This window comes from Sciurus carolinensis, chromosome 1 (assembly GCF_902686445.1).
Source record: "Sciurus carolinensis chromosome 1, mSciCar1.2, whole genome shotgun sequence".
In the NCBI taxonomy this organism is placed as follows: Eukaryota; Metazoa; Chordata; class Mammalia; order Rodentia; family Sciuridae; genus Sciurus; species Sciurus carolinensis.
The window spans coordinates 73,238,850-73,261,676 of NC_062213.1; positions in this window are offsets into that span (position 1 = coordinate 73,238,850).

Below are 22,827 nucleotides of genomic sequence, written 5' to 3' on the forward strand. Positions count from 1 at the left end.
GCAGGCAGCACTCAAAGTTTCTAGGCAATCCCAGGCTCCTTCCAAACCCAGAGGCCAAGGGGCACCTTCCCCGGGGCTGATGCAGAGCTCTGAGCATGGACTGCATCCTGGCCCGTCTCTCCGCTCCTACACCATGGTGCAAACCTGCTCCTCCATTTGTTTCTATTCGTATTATGGGAGGGTTTTATTTTCCTGTCTACCTTGCCAGCTGCCGAAAACAAAACAAAACAGCACTTCTGATTTTCTTCACACCCGGTGACCCTGGAGAAATCCTTCTCTTGCAGCCACCATCTGGGAGAAGCCATTACTCTCATTTTACTTGTAAACATTTTGAAAAAGCCTCAGAAGACAGCCATTTGGCACAGCGTTATGACTGCTTTTCTGCAAACATTGAGATTTCAAATTTTAATTGCACTTCTTGATTAGGCATCAGAAGTCCACACTTGAGCTTTTGAGCTGGCAATTCTAAAATGTGGGTCTGTCCATTTCAAGTGCTTATTTGGGATGGTTCAAATACTAAATTTGTTATTGCCCATTTTGAAAATTCATAGGCATGATGCATGGAGAATATACTTGACTGGTTAATACTATGTGTGAGAAATAGAAAGTCAGGTGGTCCAATTTCAAAATATAGTATTTAGCCTTAATTTGGATGTAAGATTCAACTGTCATCTTAACTGTAACGTTCCCTTTGCCCTCCCTCAATTTTAAAATTAGCTGACTGCGTAGATTGTAACCCTGAGCTTCTCCTATCAGAGCAAGGTGCAGCACTGCCTTAGGAATAAAAACAGACAGGGCCTCCCATCAAGTAAGTTCACTTGCCAGATTTTCTCTGACAGCACACCCTTCTGCAGAAGTTGTTTGTCTTACCGAGCTGACATATGGAGTCTTAGTCTTAATACTCACCACTTTCAGATAACGGTAGAGCTATTGACTAATGCTCGTGTCCTTCTAAAGTCAATGTGATGAATTCCTGATCCCCAACACAATGTTATTTGGATCTGGGGCCTTTGGATGGTGCTATAACTTGAATGTTTGTGTACTCTTCAAAATTCATGTTGAAACTTAAACCAAAGGCAGTGATATTAAGACGTGGGCCTTCTGGAGATGAGGAGTGCCTTATGAAAGGGCTGGAGTGAACTAACTAGACCTTTTGCCATTGTGTCTTTTGATATGTGAAGACTCTGCAAGAAGGCACTCTTTTGGAAGCAGAGGGCAGCCTTCGCCAGACACTAAATCTAACAGTACCTTGATCATGGACTTCCCAGCTCCAGAACTGGGAGAAATAAATTTCTATTATTTATAAACTACCCATTCTGTGGTATTTTGTCATAGGAGCACAAACGACTGAAACAGAAGGTAGTTAGGGTTAGATACATTTATAAGGGTGGGACGCTCATGATGGGATTAGTATCATTAGAATATGAGATAGAATAGAAATCTCATGCTGTTTCCATCAAAGATAAAGCAAGAAGGCTGTGAACCAGGAAGTAATTGTCACCACTTACCAAATACGCTAGAATTTTGATCTTAGACTGAGTCTCCAGAATTGTGAGAAATACATGTTTGTTGTTTGAGTAATACAGTCTATGGTATTTCATTGTAGTGGCAAGAAATTTTTTAAGACATATAGACAATCTTAACCCCATATCAGCCAAAATAAAAAAAAGAAACAGAAAAGAATGTGGTGGGGGATGATTTTGAAATATCCTCCACCTGTGATCTTCATACCATTCCTAGGGGAGCAGCAGAGTTTGGGATGTTCATCTGAAATATATGACCTCCTCCTGAAGTCTTCAACTCTTCCTTCAATCTCAATAAACTAGAATGCTAAAGATCTCAGATCTGAAAATTGGCAAGGAAAGAACCAGTACTCAACTGAATCCCCCATCATGAGGGGTAAACGTGAGCCGGAAACTACTGATTTCAGGAAACACTCGTGGACCATTGTTATATGTTAAGCACTTTGGAGGTCCTGGGTGAGTCACCAAAGGATTCTTGAACTCAGGGTGTCCCAAATGGGGCTCTTCAACTTTCCATGAAAGTTATGCCCTCAGCCCTGGTGTTCTCCCACACTCCCTCCTCCCCGCCACACACGTCCCGTCATTCGCAGGAACACCCAGCCCTCCTCAGGCTTAGTCTCTTGCTTTAAGAAAACCATGAGAGTCAGGCTCAGTGCAGTCCTCCTATAGTCCCGACTACTCAGGAGGCTGGGGCAGGAGGATCAGAAGTCCAGGCCAGCCAGGCAACTTAGCAGGACACTGTCCCAAAATAAATAAAAGCTGGGGTTATAGCTCAGTGGTAGAGCACCCCTGGGTTCAGTCCCCAGTACCTACACCAGAAAAACAACAACAAAATATGAGGTACTAGAAAAAGTAGGGACTTTGAAAACAGGTGCTCTAGACTCCAATAAAACTCTCCCTCTCCTTAACAGTAGGATCTTGAAAGAGTAACTTTACCACACAAAGCTTTGGGTCTTTTTCTTCACTAAAATGAGAATATCTACCTCATAGGATTGCTGTGAAAATTAATAAAATAATCTAGTAAAGAATATAGACCAAGGCCCAGTAAATATTCGATAATTATTGGTTTCATCATTCTGTAGACTCTTTTCCACTGTGTAGTCAAAATATCAGAAAATAAAAGGCAGAAAGTATATGGCAGCTTATGGTTTTGGAGATTTTAGTTCATGGTCACTTGAGCACATTGCTTTGGGCCTGTGATAGCAGGTTCATCATGGCAGAAGCACATGGAGGAGGAGGATACTCACTCCATGGTGGCTGGGAAGCAAAGAGAAAGGGGAAGGGACTGGGGTCCCAATAGCCCTTCAAAGGCATACCCTAATAACCGCCAAAGAGACCCCCTCCTCTTGAAGGTCCCACCACCTCCCAGTAGTGCCACTGGCTAGTAGCCAGCCTTTAACACATGGACCCTTGGGCGGGGGCATATTTCAGATCCAAACTGTAGCATGCACTGTCTCTGTCAGTATCTACCTTTCTAAGGCACTATTGCTGCTCACTAATTTCAGAAGCCCAGCTCTTACTTCCCCTGCCTCACCACTGCCCTCCTGTCACCTAATGTATATACAAGAGTTTGTCTCTGTCTCACCACTGATAGTCATTGCATTAGATGGATTATTTTCCTTACAAGTGACAGAAGTCTAACTTTCTCAAACATTATCTGGGAATGTCCTGACTCCCACACCTGAGAAGTTACACCCTGGCTTGTCCAGGACTCCACCACCAACTTGCTCAAGTTCCATTTCTCATTTCTGCTTTCCTTTATGAGCTGGCTTCCTTCTCTCCTGCTTTAGATACTCATGGCCAAAAAAGATGGCTTTTAGCAGTCCCAGATTCTCATACCCCAGCACAGCCACAGAAAGCAGTTTGAATATCTGGCCCACCATAGGAAGCATCAAGCCATGACCCTGATCCTCTGGGCTGCTTTGCTCTGGCAAATTCAGTGCTTTCTCCTGCTGGGCCGGAAGTGAGACATTCTCATCCTTCAAGATGGGTGAAAGCAGAATACAGGAAACTAAGTCTGATCTGTGTTGTTCAACTTTCCATCACTGCAACCTAAATACCTGACAAGAACAATTTATTGGAAGAAAGTTTATTTGGGAGGCTGGGGATATAGCTCACCTGGCAGAGTGTTTGCCTCACAAGCACAAGGTGCTGGGTTCAAATCCCCAGCACCACAAAAAAAAAAAAAAGAAAAAAAAAAAAAAAAAGAAAAGAAAAAATTTATTTGGGGTTCGTGGCTTCAGAGGTTCAGTTCATAGATGACAGGCTCCATAACTCTTGAGTCACAGATGACAGGGCATCATGGCACAGGATGTGACAAAGGAAAGCTGCTCAACTCACATCAGCCAAAAAGCAGAGAGAGTGAGTGCATTGAGCCAGGGACAATATAATACCTGAGGGCACACCCCCAGTGACCTACTTCCCCCACCTGCCTATGGTTATCACCCACTGATTCATTCAAATTTTTAATCCATCAAGTGAATTAATCCATGATTAGGTTACAGCTCTCATAATCTAATCACTTCACCTCTGAACATTTCTGCATTGTCTCACACATGAGGTTTTTTGGCCACACCTCATAGGCAATCCATAACAACATCCTTCAAGGTTTCATCTCACTGACAAAAGCCTCCCTGGCTTGCAACTTGCACTCAGGTGACTTTCTCTCTCTCTCTCTCTCTCTCTCTCTCTCTCTCTCTCTCTCTCTCTCTCTCTCATTTTACACACAAACACACACACACTTTTGAATACACACAGTAGCTGTGATGAGGATATTTACCAGGGACGTGTCTTTAAAGAGAACAAGAGAGTTATTTGGCCTTTATCAGGTGCCTTTTATCTAGGATCGCAGGAATACTTTGGAAATAGTGAGTTAGGTCTCAAACCATGTCTGCAAGGGAGGTTTTGTTAACGCATCTTTCTCAAATGAGAACACTGAAGTGAAAAGTTAAAAGCGACTTTACCAAAGCTACTCAGAAGTGGGAATCTTAGCAGCTGTGACAGTCACAGATCCTGAGCACAGTCACCTTCTCACCTCCTCCCCCACCTGTACTGCGCTCAGTCCTTAATAGCCAAAGGGCCAGACCCACATGGTTTCAGCTGATAAGTCTCCATTGATGTTATAGAACACTGAATTCCTATGGAGGAAGAGAATTTTTAAATATAAAATATATTTTTAGCTTAATCTCAAGGTCAGAATGGAAGTGGTTTAATCTGTTTCTTATTCTAGTCCTGAGCTACAACATTCTCTTTGAATATATCCAGTTAAAAGGAACCGTCTCCAGAAAGAACTAGTTCCAACACCAAACAACTACAATCCTTAGAACATCTTACCTCATATTACGTCAAAGTTAGTCTCCCCATAAATCTATTTGTGACTTCTACTTTTTCCCAACCTCCATCCCTCTTTCCTTCCTCTTCTTCTTTTTGGAAATTTTGAAAATCAAATTGCTAAATGTACCAATCTAACTACTACACTCATAAATTTCTTTATGGATCAGACAACATTCTCCTTCACACCCAAGGTTTTGCTGATCACTAAGTATTCCCCTTGTTGTTCTGAACTCATTCCACCGTAGCAACATTCATGGATCTTCTAACTTTGGAGAAACAAAACTGCCATCAAGTGAAAAATCCATAGGCAGCTCTGTTTGTATGAACATGGCTTCAAGAAGAGGTCCGGATATCTAAAACCCTTGCTCATCATTCGAGCTCTCCCCAAGCCCGTGGTGAGATTTGCATTGAGAATGCATGGTTCACTTCCTTTCTCAGGCTGGTAGGTCCAACATGGAATTTCCAGGTCTCTTCTGTTTTCTCCTTTCATCTTCTTGGTCCCAGGAGGTCCTACTTCAGTTATATGTTAACAGGACTGTTGCTGACCTGGTCCAATCAATTCAGTCACAGGGGAGTAACCCGAAAACTGGGTTGAGCCTACCATATTCAGATAAGCCCCCAAAATAACACTTACGGTGTGGGAGAAAACTGAGGCACAGGAAGGTTAAATAACCAGCTGAAATTCCTTTCCCGAATTAGTGGAAGGGCTTCTGATTTAAGTCGAGTTTGTTTCTACCTCGACATACTTCCTCAGACCTATCGTTATTGTGCAGTTCAAAAATGTTTATTTGTGTCTCATGTCTTCTTTCAACATGTTCTCCTTGGTTACTTAGGTATGAAGGTTATCTTCACCATCAACCTCAGCCCTGAAATCTGTTTCCTTGTTAAGTGCTACTTTATTGAAAAAAAATTTATATATGCACAAGAATTTTAGATTTTCCCTAGATGAATTTTGTATGTGAAGTACATTCTTGTGTTTTGGGTTTTTGGTTTTTTGGGGATTTGTTTTTTTTATTCCTTGTACACAAATGGAGTGCAATTATTGTTTCTCTGGTTGTACACGAAGTAGAATCGCACCTCTTGTGTAATCATACATGTACATAGGGTAATGATGTTTGTCTCATTCTATTATTTTTCCTTCTCCCCACTCCTTCCCCACCCCTCATTTTCCTCTATATAATCCATCCTTCCTCCATTCTTGCCTCCCTCCCACCCCTCATTATGTATCATCATCCACTTATCAGAGAAATCATTCAGCCTTTGGTTTTGGGGGATTGACTTATCTCACTTAGCATATTTTCCAACTCCATCCATGTACCTGCAAATGCCATAATTTTATTCTAATTTATGACTAAATGGTATTCCATTGTACATATATATATATATATATATATATATATATATATATATATATACCACAGTTTCTTTATCCATTCATCCATTGAAGAGCATTTAGGTTGGTTCCACAATCTGGCTATTGTGAATTGAGCTGCTATAAAAATTGATGTAGCTTTTTTTTTTTTTTTGGTCCTGGGGATTGAACCTAGGGGTGCTTAACCGCTGAGCCACATCCAGAGCCCTTTTTATATTTTATTTAGTGACAGGGTCTTGGTGAGTTGCTAAGTGCTTGGCCAATCTGCTGAGCCTAGCTTTGAACTCATGGTCCTCCTGCCTCAGCCTCCCTAGTTGCTGGGTCTACAGGTGTGCACCACTGCACCAGGTGAAGCACATTCTTTAAAGGAGGGGAAAGTATAATTCTAAGTCAAGCAAATAAGTACCCGTACGGAAACCTGTGAACCCGATATTTCAAGTTCACCCCACACTCAAGTAAGGGTTAGATTGAGTTATAGCTGCTATAGGAGAGGAGAAAAGGGGGTACAGTTGGGAGTGGGTGGCAAGACACACCTCCAGGAAAGCACTCTGGGTAATGAAGAGGATCTCCCTGGCAATGTGAGAGTCGTCCATGCGACCCACCCACTGTGTCCACGAAAGCATTCTGTGGGTGCCCTGTTGATAGAGAAGATACATGCCCAACAATGCCACCACAGACTTGTCAAGGGCATTTAGGAAACCCCACACCATGGTGAAATTAATGGTTATTTTCAAGTGAGAAGAACTGTTCTTGAAGAATTGCAGTTCAGCAGATTATTCAGTTGTGGTCCTACAAGATGATATTCCTAATATTCCTGAGGCTAGAAATCAAGAGGAGACGAGCAGGATGGCTGGCAGGGAGCATCACGGAATTGAGGGTGACTTTGAGGCCATGCTGACTGAGCATCACAGTGTTGGCAAACCATGCCCATATGTGTTCCCCATGCTCATGGGCACTTCTGTGACTTGTTGGAGGGGTTGGTTATTGGAAAGCCTGGAGATGACTGAGGCAGCAAAGGATGGAAGAACAAGTTGGGCACTGCTCCAATGACCTGGCCTGGCCCAGGTTGGCAAACCAAGGGCTGTGCTACACTTGTCCACACAAGTTCAAATCTACACGTCTAGAACTACTTGTAAGATGCAAATGAGAAGATGCAACTTTGTATTTTATCAGATTTGAACAGCTACTTTATTTATTTCAGAAAACCAAATGCATTCTGACCCCAAAGTTTTTATTCCATTGAATGTATTTTTTTGTTTTAATTTTTTATTTTTTTCATACATGTATATAGGGTAATAATGTCTGTCTCATTCTACAGTCTTTCCCATCCCCACCACTCCACACCTCTCCTCACTCCCCTCTGCATAATTCAAAGTAACTTTATTCTTCCCTACCCAGTATGGATCAGCATCTACTTATCAAAGAAAACATTCAGCCCTTGGTTTGGGTGTTTGGTTTATTCCACTTAGCATGATATTCTCTAGTTCCATCCATTTACCTACAAATGCCATAATTTCGTTCTTCTTTATGACTGAGTAATATCCCATTGTGTACATGTACCACATTTTCTTTATCCATTCATCTGTTGAAGGGCACCAAGGTTGTTTCCATAGTTTAGCTATTGTGAATTGAGCTGCTATAAATATTGATGTGGCTGCATCTCTGTAGTATGCTGATTTTAAGTCCTTTGGGTATAGGCCAAGGAGTGGGATAGCTGGGTCAAATGGTGGTTCCAGTCCAAGTTTTCTAAGGAATCTCCACACTGCTTTCCAGAATGGCTGCACCAATTTGCACTCCCACCAGCAATGTATGAGTATACCTTTTCCCCCACATCCTCAGCAACGCTTACCTTTGCTTGTACTCTTGATAATTGCCATTCTGACTGGGGTGAGCATTAAATGTATTTTTTAAAAATATCTTTAATTCAAAATTGAAATTATGGCTTCTGGTTTGTCCCAGTAAGTGTGGTGGACCTCTCCTGTAGTTTCTCTGTTTTAAGATTCAAAATAATTAAAATATAAGGATTATGATCACTCACAAAGTGTAGCTGGTGATCACTGAAGAGAAAAATATTTAACTGATCTACTTTAGGTCATTCAAACAAAAAAAGTTACCAATTTGAGTCCTTTAATAAAATATTTTAGGTTTTTTATGATATCCTTCTCTGGCAAATAATCCCATGTTCCTCATTTTAGCAAAAATGCATCCACTCAAAAATGTCTAAGAGACCTGAAAGATAGATGCACTTGCTTGGTGAAATATCCCTGAATCCAAACGACCAGGGAGAAGTGATTCTTTGTGGCGTAAAAGGAGGTGGGTGTCTGTGTCCCCCTTTTCATCTCCAGTCTGAGTTTTGTTCTCATGAATTAAAGGTGACAGAACAAGAGTAAGAGGCACTGCCCTCGGTTTCCACCATCCCACACGAGGCCCAGACACACAGGACAGTTTGGAGAAAGGAGAGGTGAGCTGTTGAGCAGAGCCGGCAATCTCACCTTCACTTGCTTTGAGACAACTAAACACGGGTCATTTTTCCCTCTGCTTTCTTGGTGATGATTTTCAACCTGCCAGCAAGACTCAAGTGAGGCTCACTTATGGTGAGGTGGTGTCCTGCCTATTGTGAGATAAAAAAAGGGTACACACAAGTTTACCATCCATACATGGCACCTGGACACATGAGAAGTCATGCCTAAGGACAATCTTGAGAAAAAATATCGGTGTCAAACTAGGAAAAAGACTGGGGGAAGATGTACACCGAACATCTAGAGTGTTCCAGAAAGCAGAATCAATGCAAGCTCAAAAGAAGAGGAATGTTTTCAAACCTGGTGTACGAGGCCGACTCTGGAATTGTGTCATCAGCAGACCGGGCAACCACCTACCTCCTATTGTGGAGGGAATCAAAGGACCAACGTGTCAAAAATTATCAAATTAGAGGTGGAATGAAATGAGCAAAAATTCATCTGATTCTGATATTCAATACAAAGATAACTAATGAAAATATGTAAATAAGTGAACTGTTCATTGTGACTTGAACATCCCAAAAGAGCTTTGCAAGAGTAGGTGGTACTCAACTCATATCATACCTATTACTTTATATTCACCTCTGGAAGTAAAGGGGATTAAAAAAAAAACAGAATGTGAGTTGTTGGCCTCACTTCATATACATGCCAAATTCTGACTGGTGGAGCAAAACTCATAACAACATGCAAACAAATGTAGAAATAAAGAAAATACAAGCATATGTGTATATCATTTACTGAATGCTCTGACTTTTCTTAAGTATACAACTGAGGTTATAGGGCAGGGTTGTACTTATCTCAATGTTTATCTAAGGTCTTTCTGATGAGGTCATTTGACTGATGTTAAAAGAGAGAGAGAAAAAAGGGGAGAGGGAAGAAAAAGACAAGAAAGAGAAGGGGGAAGAAAGAAGGTTAATACTATGAACAATGTTTTAATCAGTTTTTTCATTGCTGCGAAAAAAAGACCTGACAAGAACAATTTTAGAGGAGGGAAAGTTTATTTGGGGTTTCATGATTTCAGAGGTCTCAGTCCATAAACAGCTCCATTCCTCTGGGTTCGAGGTGAGGAAGAATATGGTGGAAGAGTGTGGTGGAGGGAAGCAGCTCACATGATAATCAAGAAGCAGAGAGAGATCCACTCACCAGATACCAAATATATACCCCAAAGGCACGCCTGCAATGACCCAACTCCTCCAACCACACCCTACCTGCCTTTAGTTGACATTCAGTTAATCCTACCAGGGGATTAATTGGCTGTTTGGGTTAAGGTTCTCATAACCCAAACATCTCACCCCTAAATGTTCTTGTATAGTCTCACACATGAGTTTTTGAGGGACACCTAAGATCTAAACCATAACAAAGGACCTACTAGGTAGCAAGTATTTTATATGTATTTTACTTTATATAAATTTATATCCATGATGAGAGTGCTATTATTATTATCATTATTATTATTTCTCTTTGGATGAATTCAGATGAATTCAAATAAGTGAAATAATGCAATTAGTGTAAGGCATATCTCTGTTTCCAACCCAATACTGTCTGAACACAAATCCCTGCTCTTTTCACCACCTATTTGCTTAGTAACAAGGAAAGAGGTACCTGACTCACTGGAAGTCCTCTGACTGTAATGATCACGAAAGACACAGAAATATTTTTTCAAGATATTTAATTCAAAGAAGAAAATTAAGGTGCATGTCCCTAAATATGCTTTGGACTCTTAAACTACTTTCAAGCATTTTCTTTGCCTGTGCCAGGTAGGAATGTGGCTCAACCAGCCAAATGCATCACTTCTAGTAGGACAAAAGAAATACTTCACTTCCGATCCAAATCACACAGCGATAGGCAATTTATAGTGTTTGTGATTACCAGACAAGAGGACTTTCATTTATACAAGACCATGAGTGTGGGCGAAATTGGGGATTGGAGGGTAATCATCCAGAGGGAAGAATCAATACTGTCTGTAAAGAAATAAAGCACACTGGGAACAGCAAAGCTTCTGTTTTTGTAGCAGCAAGGAACCTTCGACTGAGGATAAAATTATTATTTAATCCGACTGAAGAATGAGGACCTCACAGCGACAGCCTCCTGCCCAGCTCTTGCAGCCCAGTTTGCTGTTCTCTTCTCGGTCTCTATCGAATGTGCCCCTCAGAGTGATTTAACTTTGAAAGCCTGTGGACCAGAGTGGAGACACAACTCAGCATGTGTCCTGCAAGCGCTCTGCTGAGGGCCAGCTCAGATTCTGGAACATTGCCCTCACACCTACTGTGTGGAAACAGAAAATGGAGACAGAAAGATGTCTTCCCTTCTGGCCAAATAGGAAAGGATTCGGGCCACTTTCAGCCTCCTGCTATGCTCAGGAATCTGCCACAGCTCAGGGGAAGTAGGGAAGGGGAGTGGCAGGGCGCTGGGGAGCCCACTGAGATGATGAAGGACAAAGAAAACGCTAAGCATTGCTCCATAAGCTCTTCGGATAAGCAGAACCAATATGTCACCAACAGGGACGAGCAAACCCTCCCCTCCCCTCCCCTCCGCCCTCTCGGCTTCCTTCATTGTGCTGTGATGGTGCAGTGCTTTCTACCTGACCACAGCCTGTCTGGGATGGCGCCTGCATCCTCAGCGTCCTTAAGCAAGGCAGCTGCATCCTGCCCTCCTTTACAGGTACTGGGTTCCCAGCCCCTCATCTCTGCTGGCTTCCTCGTTCATCTCCCAGGTGCCCCCTGCCGCTGCTGGCGACACCCCCACATAAGGTTTCCCCAGAGTGCAGTGGCAAAAATGAGTTCACCAGGCTCCTGCGCTTAAACAAAACCATCCTAAGGCTGGAAGAATGTGTCATCGACTGATAAAATGCTAAATGAGAACTCATTTTCATTTTACAGAACAGAATTGTTTAATATTTCATTTCTATCACCTGCTCATTTTCGGGCAACCCACACATGGCAGGCGGGGCTCCCGGGGGAATTGCTTAAAAGGTTAGAGCCTCCAACAAGCGTGGGCCCTGCGGCTCTGCTTCCCCCGCAGCCGCGCGCCGGAAGGCTCTCTTCGTAAATGTCTCAATGCTGCCCTCTGCTGGCGGACTGCGCCACTGGCAGTGCCTGGAAACCACACGGTTCGTCCTTATAAGGAACGGAAGCAGAACTGAAGTCTTATGTTTTTGTATATAAAGTGGCACAAGAATAATTCACCTCCTTTGAGGGCATGCTGAAGGATGTTTAGCAGCTCTTTTCGCAGCATGCCCGCTACTACCCGTTCTTAAGTTATTGCTGCACCAAAAGTGTGGAAAAGTCATTGTCGCCCAGTTTCTTCCTTGAAAGACATATGCATGCAAGACAAAGATATGTGAGAGGGGGAGATATTTCCAGATAGCCAAGAGCTAACCCGCACCTCTAGAAAGGCCAAATTTGATGCAAATATGTCATTTCCCAGATTCAGGATTCAAGAGTGTTAATCTATGGTCTCATCCCAGTTGTGACTCCCAGCTCTGTAGAACCTTCCATAAGGAGCTCAACCAATCCCTCCTAACCCCTCCTTCACACCGCACCCTTTCAGTTGCCCTCCTGCCTTTTCTGACCCTGTCCATGGCACCACAGTATTTTCACTTTCCAAGGTTCGGTTTCAGTTGCCTGCCATCAACCACAGTCCGAAAATATTACATGCAAAGCTCCAGACAAATACAATTTGTAAGTTTTCTTTTGCATACTATTCTGAAAAGCATAATTAAAATCTTGTGCCATTCTACTTCATCCCAGCCAATCATCTCTTTGTCCAATGTACTCACACTGTATATGCTACCCACCCATTAATCACTTGGCTGTCATACTGACTGCTACAGTATTGCAGTGTTTGTGTTCCCCAATTTTCTTTAATAATGGCCCCTAAATGCAGCTGTACTGATGTAGACAATTTGTATATGCCAAACAGAAGCTTCTCTTAAATGAAAGGTGAAAGTTCTCGATCTAAAAAGAAAAAAGTTATGTGGTGAAGTTGCTAAGGTCTGCAATACAATAAGAGAGGAGTTAGACTACATTCACATAACTTTTGTTACAGTATATTGTTAGAATTGTTCTATTTTGCTATTATTGTTGTTAATTTCTCATTGTGCCTAATTTATAAATTAAACTTTGTCATGGATCTGTATGTATAGAAAAAATATAGTAAACATAGTGTTCAGTACTTTACACACTTTCAGACATCCATTGAGGGTCTTAGAATATCTCACCCACATATAAGTGGCAACTACAGCATGGGAGCTGAATCCTGGGAGGAATCTTGACTCCTCTCCCTCTCCCATCCCCCATCCAATCGTTCCTGCTTCTTGGTATCCCTGCCTCCAATTTTCCCCCTTCCAGGGCCATCCTGTCCTGTGGGTTAAAGAGATCTACATTATATGGCTCAATTAATGTGATGTTCTTAAAATAGTGCCTGTGACGTGGCAAGCACTTGAGAAACTTTAGCTTTACATTTAGTTAAATCTGATCAACTATTCCCCGCCCAGTGGACACTTTAAGGGGTTTCCCATCCATTGGAGAAAATTAGCAGGCACCGGCCTAACTCAGCTTCATCATCAGTCTCTCAAACTGTACTAACCAGTAGTGTAATTTTCTGGGGCTCTCCTGTGACTATACCTGTGTCATCTCTGTTGCAGGTAATGCTGGCCCCTTTGTCTAATAGGCCCTTTCCTGGCCTCCTTGCTTATTTATTTGTCTTTTAGGACTCCAACTTTCTAGAAGGCATTCTTTCTTTTAGGAAGTTTTTCCTTAATGACATACTCAACCAGTCTTGAAAAATATTGATTTAGGCAAACTATTCTGCATTTCCCAAATTCTCTATCCTTTATTTTAACTTTCTCAGAGTTGCATAGTTGTCTGCATATGTGTGTATCTACTCTCTGAGTTTGAGCTTCTTGAATTCCAAAACTATCTGGTTAATCTTCAAATCCCGTTGCAGCTGATGAATGGATAAAGAAAATGTGGTACATACACAATGGAATATTACTTTGCCATGAAGAAGAATGTAATTATGGCATTTGCCAGTAAATGGATGGAACTAGAGTCTGTCATGCTAAGTGAAATAAGCCAATCCCAAAAAGCCAAAGGCCAAATGTGGTCTCTGATATGTGGATGCTAACATGAAATAAAGATGGGAGGAAAGAATAGAAGTTCACTGGATTAGACAAAGGGGAATGAAGGGAAGGGAGAGGGAGGTGGAATAGGAAAGACAATAGAATGAATTAGACATAATTTTCCTTTGTTCATATATAAATACAGAACCAGTGTAACTCCACATCATGTACAACCGCAAGAATGGGATCCTAATTAGAATAAGTTATGCTCTATGTATGTATAATATGTCAAAATACACTGTACTGTCATGTATAACTAAAAAGAACAAATAAATTTTTTTTAATTTTTTAAAAAATTCCCTGTAACAGGCTGAGTTCCTGACATATACTTGAGACTCAACCTAGGTTCATCACATAAATGAGTCAATGAAGGCAGGAAAAAAAGGCATGAATGAGAGGTCTCCTCTGCACCTAACTGTCGTAACTGTCTCCTGAGATCTGCCATCTCTAGAATGCTGTGGCTTTCTCTGTCCCTTTGGGAACTAGGAAGAGCAAAGAAATTACCTCTTGGAATACTCTGGCCTGTCAAGTTCACCTAGAGCATCAGCTTCATTAGATGCTGATGGCAACATCAAGCCTAGCTTCACAGAAAAGGGAGGTTATTGTTAGAGGAGGTGAGGAGAGAGAAATTCTGGAAACTTGGGAACATGGAGGAGAAGCATTCCAGCAGAAACACCAGACTTGAGACTCAGAAGGGCCATGTTACAACAGTAGGCACAAAAGAAAAGGTTATTACTGAAATTTAATAGAAATTAGAAAAATCAACTGAATATGTTTTATGTACTAAGTGTTTCTTATATTCTGTCTTTTCTGTTGCTGCAACAAAATACCACACACTGGATAATTTATAAAGAACATAGATTTGTTTCATATAATTCTGGAAGCTGAAAAGTCCAAGATCAAGGTGCTGGAGAGTATTTGTTGAGAACCATCTTTGCTGCATTGTAACATGGCAGAGAGTCTCACATGGTGACAGAGGGCAAGAGTGTGTGAACTTGGGTCTCTCTTCCTCTTCTTATAAAGTCAGGGATCCCATCATGGAGGCCTCATCCTCATGATCTTATCTAACCCTAATTAGCTTCCAAAGATTCCATCTCCCAAAACCATCAACATGAATTTGGGGTTTAAGTTTCTAACACATGAACTCTGGGGGACACACTCAAACCACAGTTTATTCATTCCAAATCAAAGAAGACAGGCATTATTATCCCCACTTTCTAAATGGGAAAATGGAGGCTCAGAAGGATTTAACTTCCATATCTGAGGTCACACATCAGCTAAGTGATAGCCCAAGACACAAACTTAGTCTCTGTGACTTCCAAGCCTATGTTTTCTCACTACATTCAGGTTTCTTCTCCTGTGAGAAGAAAAGCAAAAAGTACCTAAAGCAGGCAGTTACTAAACCCCTACCCCTGGGTAAAAAAGTCCAGACTTCATTAAACTTCATCCTCATCTCCATTGTAATTGGGTATGATGGTGAATTTCACTGTCTCTGAAATGTGGCTCATTGAATTTGGGGCTATCACTTAACAACTGTGTGAACTTCCAATATGGAATCAAATCCTTCTGAGTCTCCATTTTCTCATATAGAAAGTGAGGGTAGTAATGCCTATCTTCTCTGATTTGGAATGAAAAAGCTATGGTTTGAGTATGTCTCCCCAAGTTCATGTGTTAGAAAATTAATCCCCAAATTCAAGATCCAATGAATCCCATATGCCTCCAATATAACCTTTGAGCAATATGTACCTGACAGCAGTCAGAAGTAGCTGTGTAGGAGCAAGGGTTCTCAAATCTTAGTGTACATCACAAACACTTGGAAGGCTTATTCAAAACACAGACTGCTGGGTTCCATAATCATGACAGTTTCTCATTCAGTAGGTCTGGAGAAATCTGGAACTTGGATTGTCACCAACTCCCAAGTGATACTGAGGCTCTGGTCCAGGGTTCAGGACTCTCAGGTCATCTCCCTCCTCCTCCCTGTGTATTCCATATCTCACCATGAGGTCCTGTTGTGTCTGCCACTTAAGCATATCTCAGAAGTACCTATGAATTGTCCCCATGGCTTGTACCTTCATCATCAGGATTCTCCATTGCAATGGCTCCTAAATTTCAATCTTGCCTCTTCCCAATCCTTCCCACATATTTTGCAGCATAACCTTCTGGCAGAGATAAAAAGAATGCTGTGTTGCTCCTTGATCTAAAGGACTTTCAAGGTATCATTTCATTCACAGGATGAAGTCCCAGCTCCTTAGTGTAGCCTCAAAGGCCCCACATAACCTGACCCCCAATCCAACTGCTACAGCTCCCACCTCCCTGTCTATTACCAGTCATAAGGGGCTACAGTTGCCCCTTGGATATACTCAGGGAATTGGTGTCAGGACCCCTACAGATGCCCAAATTCAGAATGCTCATGTCCCTTATATAAAATGGTATAATCGTATCAGATAACATATGCCCATCCTTTCATAGATTTTCAGTCATCTCTAGATTACTTATAATATCTAATATAGTGTAAATATAGGTGAATAGCTATTATAATGTATTGTTTAATGAATATGACAAGAAAAAAGTCTGTGCATGCTCCATACAGATGCAATTTTTTTCCAAATATTTTTGATCCTCTGTTGGATCCATGGATGCAGAACCTGTGATGTACAAGGACAACTGTACTTGCAACTTGCAGACACATGTTATTCTACACTGTCATGTCTTTGTCCATGTCATGGAATATTCTTGGACTTCCATGTCTCCTGTCTAATGGCCAATTTATATTATTCTTCAAGACCCCACTGTGGTGTGGTTCAGTGGTGGATTGTTTTAGACAGCTTCTTCTGCTGCTGTAACTAAATGATCTGACCAGCACAATTTTAGAGAAGTTTATTTGAGGGTTCACCATTTCAGAGGTCTTAGTCCATATAAGGCTGACTCCATTCCTCATTGCTCAGGGCGAGGCTGAACATCATGGCAGGAGAGGGTGGTGGAGAGAAGCAGCTTACATCATGGTGATCAGGAAGCAGAGAGAGAGTCTCCACTCAACAGATACAAATACATACCCAAAGTCATGCCCTAATTCCCACCTCCTCCAGTCACACCCTACTGCTTTGGTTACCACTCAATTAATCCCTGTCAGGGGGATTAAATCACTGATTGGATTAAGACTTTTACAACCTAATCATTTCTCCTCTCAACCTTCCTGCACTGTCTCACATGTCAGCTTTTGGAGGATACCTCACATCCAAACCGTAACAGATCTTTTGCCTAGCATGTGTGAGGTCCTGGATTTGATCCCCAGCATCACACCCCCAAAAAATACAATCCCCATTCAGTAGCTGTGTACTAAGGGGAGAAGGCCATGAGCCTGGCTCCTCAGCCCTCCTATGCAGAATTGATGATTCCCTCTTTGTTCATATCCACGTCTTTCTACATCTGTCCTTTATGGAGACACGTTCAATGCCATTGAAATAGTCATCTTTCCTGTCTACCTTCCTGTAGGCTAAGGGATCCTACAGGCAATGTGTCATGATGATCCTAAGACCAGGCAGAGCATCTGGCCCTTGGGTGACATTTCTCTGGCATTTGTAGATGCTTTAACCTGTGGACTGACAGGACTCTCCCTCAGGGTGGTGAAAGAATGCTCGCTCTTGCAGGACTCAGATCTTGGCAGATACCATTGCTCCCATTCAAAATCTGACTGCTTTTCATCATAAAAAGACCAATGCCACTTGGGCCTTTAGATAAGAGAAGGCCAGTCCCACGTGAAGCCAACCTGACAAAAGGCTGCATCTCATGCCTGGTTGCACAGCAACAGCAGGATGATGCTCCAGACCTGTTAGGTGAAACTGAACACCCTGCGTCACCTTGCACTAATGACACACTGCGTGCCTTCTAAGCTGGCCCTGTGGTATCATTTACTTATGGAGTCAGGCATCACGTCCCAGCAGGGATACTGGAGCCCCAGTCACTCAGCAGCTCACCCGGGACATACCCACCTGGGGGCATCTGAGGTTCCTGCTGGCTGAACAACCTCAAACTTGAGGGCAGCAGGAGTCAGTCAGTCACTGAATTCTCATTTCCCAGTAATCTCAGGGGACATGATAGAAACCAGCAATAGGCCCGAACTCTGCCGCACAGAAGGGAAAATGCTTAAGATGCTATCCATGATGGAAGGGAGGGAGTTCTCATGTCTCTTTTGTGGAAGTTGGACAACTGCTCCTTGGGATCAGGTGTCTGACAGCCCTGGAAACCAGCTGGGCTCACCAGTCCCAGTTCCCTCTTGTCCTGAATTATCTTCAGGACTGGGCTCCTCCAGCACCAAGTGCTTTCTGGAAAAACCCTGCAGACCACACCTGCCCTGAGTCGCTCCTCCTTCTGGCTTCCCAGCTCCCACTCTGCAATCTGTCCCAGCCCCTAACATCAGTTTGCACCACCCTCAGCAGCCCACCCCTCCACCCTGCTGAGCTCCCCAGCTCCCTCCCAAAGAAATAACAAGCAGGAAGATGGGACCAATCCAAGGTTGGGTTTTCATATCCCCTTTCCGCCTGCTGAAAAACAGAGCCCAATAAATCTCCCCATATGTTAAAGTCTAAGACAGCATCCTAAGGGAGCAAATTGGGCAGGTCTGGCCCCATTGCTTCTTCAGGCAGGCACTATTGGCATTTGTAAGAAGTACAATTCTTTTTCATAAGTTTTCAAATACTGTTGTTCATTTGGCACCCATGATCTCCAACTATGAAATGCCAGAGGCGCCCCCCACCCAGTCATTGTGGCAATCAAATTACCCTTTTGCATCCCCAGATAGCTTCAGGGGAAGAACCCCTTGTCGTTGAGCCACCTCCAGGAAATCCCCTAGCGGCAAAGTTCATGCCATTACAAAACCTCCAGTTCCGATTCACTCACTTCTCTCCTGGCTGAAAAAAAAATGAAAATGAAAAGGTTTTTAGGGCCCCTGCTTTCCACCTTTGTTCTCACCATTCATGCCTTCGATGAGGCTCTTTATTTAAAAATGACAAAGTAGTCTGGACTCTTAAGATGTAGTACTCCCTTAATTCTTGTTATTTGAGTAACAATAGTTAAAGAAAGGATCCCTCACATCCTATGAAAGGAGCTTATTTCCTATAGACAAATGCTTTTGGCTAAGTCATATTTCTTCTCTGCCAGTAACAAAAGTTGGATGGTCACATTTCCTACATTTCCCTGGTTCCCTTTTTCTCCCACCTCCCTGCCCAAATCCCTTCCTTCTTCGCCTGTTTCTTTCAGTTAGTCACAGTCCCATCCACCCACTCACACGGAAACACTCAAACACAATGTATCTGAGTGCCGGATATTGCCCTGTCTCCAAGCAATTCATGCAATGTGAAAACTGGTTCTGCAAATTCCTCCTACTGCATTTCACCTGCATAACCCCTGCCCTAATCCTGCCGGGCTCACCTCACACCTGAACTATTGGCAGGGGCCCCAGCTGGAGTCACTATCCATTCTCTCTCTCCTTTAGAAATCCATTCTCCTCATCGCTACCAGAAGAGACTTCCTGAAATGCAGATTTGCTCAGGTCAAACATCCTCAATGTCAAGAATCTTTGTATAGACATTGTTGTCAAGGTAATCTCAGGGCCACATATGGCGAAAGTCACCTTAGAGAACCATGCTGGTTGGTCAGAGAGGGAATATCCAGGTGACCACCCATTGTAGGCTCAGGCATAGAACCCTGGCATAGAACTATGCAGTTGAGCACACCCAGGAATAATCCAGAAGTAGAAAAGAACCCAGGACGTTTGCATCTAAAATGAAGACTTGAACCAAATACTCCTCTAAAATTCCTTCTACTCTTGGGGTAGTGAAATTATCATGATGTGATGCCTATGGAATTTTAGAAACATCTTAGGCCTCTACTCTGGCATCACTTTTTCAGGGAAAGGAGGAGGCTGAGGGAAAACCCCGTGGAACCCCAGGGCAACAATGGTGGACTCTGAGAGGATTACAGTGTTCCTTCCATCTGCAGTGAGGGGCTTGCGGGACCCTGCAGCCTGCACATTCCAAACACTTGACCAGATGCCTCCTAATGCTTTTCAGAAAATATTCTCCATCTCCACCTTGTCACCAAGTCAGGCAGTTATTTGAATATGTATAACTGTCTTTTAACTAAATTATATGTACAAATAAAACAAAACAGAGTAAAATAAATGCTATACTAATTATATTTTAGAAACATATTTCCTCACCCAGGATGCCAAGTTATAACTCATTCTGTTGGCTTCTAATCTATTTAGCTTAAAAGCTCTTTTGATTGATGACAGACATGTGAACTCATTCATTATATATTCATTCATTCATGCTGTTACTCTTTACTAACTGTCCATAGAATGCCTAGCAGGATTGGGTCAATGTGATATGCATGAAAACTCCATTCTGCTTATGATATGACCCTGAATATACTGAATATACTTTATAATGTGTGTGTGCTTTTTTTTTAAGTCAATCCATCCATGTTACAAAAAAAAAAAAAAAAGGCACACATTTAGGTTCAGAATTAACAAACATATTAGCATTGTCTTAGAGAGGTAAGGTATTTTTAAAATATGTCTGCAAATTCTTTGACACTAAGGTCACTAAAAATTAGAAGTCTAAATCCTCTCCCCTACAGCCTGTCCCAACAGTGCTGACTGACTAAACAGCACTGGGTCATAAAGGCAATGTGACTTCCACCTGGTCACCTAGAACACTAGCCTCCATGTAGAAAGTCCTACAACCCCAGAGCCACCATGCAGTGAGGAAGCCCCAGTTAGAAATGGAAAGGCCACATGAGATGCCCTGAGACAACATGAAGACAGAGAGAAAGAGGTAGAGATCCTCTGCAGTCCCCTCCTTCGAACTCCCCGTTGTTCCTGCTTCAGCCACAGCCTGATGGTGACCATTCGGTAGACCCCCAAGTCAAGTCTACCTAGCTGAGCCTTCCCAAGTCCTGATGCTCAAAAAGAGTGATTGGGTGTAAAGCCATTGCTGCTAGAAGTCATTATATTTGGGAGTGACTTGTCACAGCTAGAGAACCAGTAGAGGATGAAAAGGCAGGTATTCAATAAGAATCTCTCCTGTTATTATAAGAAATGGTCCAGAAAGCATTTTCCCTTCATTGCAACAAAACCAACCATCTTTCTTGTCTAGTATCTGTCCAATTGTCCCTCTGAGTTTTGAGTTCCTTATGTAATTTGGAGCCTCTATACATGCTTGACTCTAAGAAGAACATTATTCATAGACAGCTAGAAATCTCCTAAGATCTGAATGTTTGTGTCCTCCCCCAATCCCCAGGTGATGGTATTACAACGTGGGGAATTTGGAAGGTGACAAGATCGCAGTGGGCAGCTCTGGTTTATGACACTGACACCCTTATGAAAGAGGCCTGGGAGAGCTTGCTTGTCCCAACCTGAGGATAAAGAGAGAAAATATTTCTGTGAAGACAGGACCCTCACCAGACATGGAATTGGCCAGTACCTTGACCTTGAAATTACAGCCTCCAAAACTGAGAAATAAATTTCTGCTTTTTATAAAGTACCCAGTCTATGCTAGTTTATTATAGCAGTCCAATTCAGCTAAGACAGACTCCAACTTGCTTACATTTTAAGAAGATTTAAAATAAGAATCAGTATCTGTGATTTTTCATAAACATCACAATCCCTATGGTAGCAAGACAGAGAACCAGGAGCATTTTGTCCTCCATTTAACAGCTGCACAGCAGGTGCCCAAATCAATGCTCCCTAATCACTACACAACCTAAATGGCCAAACTTCATTCACCCACAGGAAAAGCTTCCGCTCTGTCTCTCCTTTTCCAAGACAGAGTAATGTGATAAATTGTTGTTAAATTGTCAGGGCAAGAGCAACCATGAGTTACTATCTATATAGTTCCATTTAGCCTCAGACAATTCCATCTCTCTATATGGCTTGCTTATGGCCTACCTTGCAACAAATGAATCAGCTGAGGGTTGTCATTCTAAGGAAACCTGATGTGCTTCAGAAAGGGGATCTTGTTGGTGGAGAAATACAACTCGATGAGCATTATCCTGGAAAAAAGCTGGAACAATATCTAATTCAATAAAAAAGAAATCATTCACTAAAGCATCAAGGATCCCAGTAACATCAGAGAAGACTTATGGGGAGAGCAGTGGAATTAGTCTCTTTAAAGATAAAAAGAAGAAACTGCTGTAAGAAAGACATTTTTTTTTTAACAGAAAGACTGTAAATTTATCTTCTATTTCTCAGATATTCTGAGACCAAGTCACCTTGTGATGGTGAGATAACAGGTCTGCTGAGTGCCTTGATATGGGAGATGTCAGTTCAAAATGCAGTTTTCAGGGGGTTGGGTTGAAGAGTGAAAAGGAGGGTACATACCGCAATAAATAAATAAATAAATAAACAAATAAATAAATAAATGCATGTGTGTTGTAGTCACTGAACTCCAAACCTAACAGAAGGCACATAAACAGGTGGAGAAACACCAGGGTAGAGACAAAAGAGCACAGATGGGGGAGGCCACCCAGGTGGCTTCCCTGGCACTAAGCCCCATTCTCCTCCAGAACCCTGGATTTCATACCACCTGACAGAACCTACAAGTCAGGCTTCTCGTTGCAGGAGATTGCGATAAATTACAACAATTGCTAGGGAGGAAAGGAAAAAGATGTGGAGAAAAGTATCTTCCACATGGAGGGGGAAAAATACAGAAAAAGAGATAAGGAAGATGAACAGAACAGATTCAATTCTGAAAACAGCTCTGACAGAGATTAGGAAATACAGACAGTTCCAAATTTATGACGTTTTGACTTAAAATTTGTCTACTTGAGGGTGAGAAACATACCCATAGGAACATTCCACTATGTCACGTTCAGCACAGAATTCAATAAATGACAAGAGACAGTCCACAGTTTATTTTAAAAGAGACGATTTTGTCCCACTGTTGACAAATATATTTTCAG